Below are 4076 nucleotides of genomic sequence, written 5' to 3'. Positions count from 1 at the left end.
AAATTATAGAATGAAACCTAAGAAAAAATAACACTTATGAAAAAACTTGGAATTTGTTTTGTGTTCGTGTGATGTCTTGAACTCTAGGGCTCAAGTGTTCCTCTGGTCTTGGTTTCTTGAGTAGCTGGGACGCAGGAACCATTATGCTCAGCTAGAAAACTGGACAAAAAAAAAAATTGAAGTCTTAGTGGATATTTAATATCATGGGTATTAATATTTAAAGATAACATTTATAGATAAAACATGCCTTGGGTTTCTTTAAAAAAAATTGCAGAGGGCAGTATCTGGAGTATAGTTCAAAAATTTGGTCAGAAATTCAGAATGATTGAAATGGATGATGGGTCCAAGGAAGTTCCTGTGGGGCCGGGGATTTAGCTCAGTGGTTCCGCTGCCTGCCCCAAGGGAGTTCCTGTATCAAGTTAAAATAATTTTAAAAATTCTGATGAGGAAAAAAATTGTATACATACTACACCATTTTAAGTAATGAAGCCATGTGAGTTTTGAATAGTTTAAGCAGTCACTTAGTGTCATGCAAACCGCATGGGGCTTTTATGATGACTCAGTGAAGATTAAACTGGGATTTAATGAGTCACCTATTATACTATATTTGCATTCAATTGTTTCTGAGAAAGGAACAGTAAAACAAGTATATTTAGAAAAAAAAAAACCTTCAAATAAAATCAGTAAAATCTGTGTAGTAAATGTTTCCTGTAACAAAGATTAGCTAGAGGGTTAAACTTTATTCTTAAAATGACCAAGGCCCTGGCATGTAAAGGTACAAGATCCCAGTAATGAATGTAAATGTACTGTCTACCTAGAATGTACTAATAAATTAAATTAAATAAAAAAAAATGACCAAGGCAAACAGCAAAAGGTTCAAACAAGTAAGGTCTTGTTTGGAAGGCGCTAGGCATCCCCAGTCTCAAGAAGTAGGATTTTTCAGGGCACAAATTACTATCAATAGTGTTTCTTGACAAGATTACTTCAAGGAAACCTGATGTTTTATTTATTTGCAAGTCATTTTACTACAGTTTAAGATCCATATTGTCAGTTCTGAAGATACAGACCAATTGGACACTGGGGTAGTGTGAGTTTTGTGTATGTGCAAATAGAGTACCATCCACTTCCCTGGTTTACTTCCTAGATAAAAATACGGTAAATTTACATGTTGATAGTGAAATACGTATTAGATAAAAATCAGCTTATCTGTCCTGACAGGCTACAACAATCAAAACATTGCTTGTGTGCATCAATTACCACTAACAATTCAAATACTCTACCATCACAGAAAGTTAATTACTTTTCTCTAAAAGCTGTTTCATTTATATAACTAAATTCTAAAAAATTCTACAGATAACTAAATTGTCTACCGTGCACTTTGGTATGGCTGTCTTTAAAACTAATGTCCTTTGTTAAAATGACAACTTGAAAATGTCTAAAATGTCAATTAAAATTATTGTATTAAAACTTAAAGGTACTGGATAACTTTGGGGAGGATGGTGCCGGAGATTGGATTTAGGGCTTATGCAGGCCAAGCACAGAGTCTACCATTGAGCTGCATCATACCCCCCCAATTTATACCAAATATATATTTAGTACAATTCAGTAAAATATTAGGGCAGATTAATCTCCAGTAATTAATCAACAAAATAGGTTGAACTTTGCAAATGCCTATAATAAAAAACTTAACTTCATGTATGTGACTTTCAAGACCTTGATTTTCATGTTAAGACCTAAAATATCCACCTTTGAGCTATGTCCCCAGCACCTTTTATTTTCTTTATATTGAGATAGGGTCTAAGTTGCCCGGGGGTGGACACACATATGACTTGAACTTGCAATTCTCCTGCCTCAGCCTCCCAAAGTGCCTGGATTATACAGGCTTTTACCACTCTTCCTGGCTTAAAATACTATCTTTAAGAAATTTTCAATTTTTAGAAACTTTGATTATATATTTGAGTCACAACCTAATCATTATATCAATATATCTCACATATTAATATATAAAGTACTGGAACTATGAATATATGAAAATTTCAAAATTTTCAGTCCTAAATGATTAGCAGTTATTCACCTATGACTGAGGGAATAGAAAACTTGCTACTCGTTCACTTTACTTTTACTAGGATTCCCAAGTAGACATACTACAAGGATACTTAGGAACTAGTTTGCTTTCAATAAGGATCCTCTACCTTAAGGTCTGATGTTCAATCAGCTTAGTGAGACAATTAAAAATTCAGATTTAACTCCCCATTACGACACTGATTAGCAAATTACTGAATCTTCTGAGCCTATCTTCCCTGTCCACAAATGGGGACAAAATAATTAGGAGAGTTTTTATGAGAATCAAATGACAGGGTATTATCATTGTCAGACACATAACATTCAAAACTGGCTTTTTTACTCATATTTTTATTCTTTAGTACCTGCTAAGCTATACTTTATATTCTAACTTTTTTTTTCATAAACTACCTGAAACCCAGTTCATATAAACTTCCCAACGGGGGGAAAAACCAACCTGGTTTTGTCCAGAGTTCACAATAAGAGGAAAGGGAACATGCAATTAAAGGAAGAAAATGAAGAGATAACATTTCCTTCAAGAAAGCATTCTGAAAGAATTCCACATATGATATAGATCCTGCAAAGTTGTATTCATAGTGTTTTAATAGGTGTTCACAAAAAGGTATGTTATGGCAATTATTCTTCCTCAAAATTCGAATACCTTCTATTTATTGGCTAGATTCATGAAAGTATGCATTTTAGAGGTCAATTTTTAAAAACTTTTAAAAAGTACACATTTAAAAAAATAAACTCAAAACAGACCTCATTCACTGTAAATTTTACACATTACTTTTTTCTGAGTATCAACTATGCAAATCTAAGATTAAACACCTTACTCTCAATTTAGTTGAGGTATTTGTAGTAAATAATGTATAAATGATAACCTGCTTCCAAAGGATGTATGATAAAATTTTAAATAGAAAATGAATATCCCACCTACTAAAAACTACTCTTTCAGCATTAAAAAATAATCTGTGAAAAATGCAGTGTGTAATTATGAAGCATCATACTCAATTCTATTTCTAAAATAACATGGCATCACTTTTAAAAACGCTGTTTTTCCAAAATAGAATTACCTTTCCCCAAAGTCTAAAAAATAAATATTACCAACATGACATCACTAGAAAGAAATTGAAGCATACAAGGAATAAACTATAGTTTCTTTTTATATCAAAATGTACTCTTGAAAATGTGTTTGGCACAGTGCTAAATCATATATAGTTAATACTAAATATTGCAGGATACAATAAAACCCTGGGTTAACTGTTTACACCCTCTTATGGGAATGAAAATAAGAGATACCAATTATTCAGAAGTCAGTCTATACAAACTGTATAAACAATATTTTATGTTTTGCTTTGAAAACCAGTGATATAATAAATTTTACATAAAAGACTGCAAAATAATATAAATGGATTTAAACAGATCTTTACAATAAGAAATTCAAATGGAAACAGACAAGTAACAAAGAGAAGTAAAAAAATTTATTGCAGTATTTGCTCCACCAGATTGCCTGGGGATCCCTTTTCTTGTATTGTTTTCAGGGTGACCTAATACAACAAAATCTACATTTACAAAAACTCCTTCTGCAGATAGGTCATAGATACTGCATGCTTTTTTTTTTTCAACAGAATAAATTATATATCCAGGAGATTCTGCCATTTTACAGCCTGGAATAAACAATGCTTCCCTGGAAACTGGGCTAAGCTAAAGAAAGCCATCCGCTGCTAGGTTAAACTCCAAGAACACTTTATTAAGAACATTAACAGACTAGTTTCCAACATTCACTTGTTTATTTTTTTAAACAGAAAGTTTTTTTTTCCAAGATATAAACAATTTTTTGTTAAACTATAATACAGTGGGAGTAAAAATGAACTGAGAATCTGTTTCTGCTGCACAACAGCGAAGGGAGCTCCCACAAAAATGTTTGCCCAACATTTCCTTCTTTTGTTCCTGCATCCCAGGTTCCACTCTTACTCTTCAAAAAAACTGATTTTTTTTTTTTTTTTTTTTTT

The sequence above is a fragment of the Fukomys damarensis genome, unplaced genomic scaffold (assembly GCF_012274545.1).
Source record: "Fukomys damarensis isolate Sample0158 unplaced genomic scaffold, DMR_v1.0_HiC HiC_scaffold_1, whole genome shotgun sequence".
NCBI lineage: Eukaryota > Metazoa > Chordata > Mammalia > Rodentia > Bathyergidae > Fukomys > Fukomys damarensis.
Note: the sequence above shows the minus strand (reverse complement) of the source record.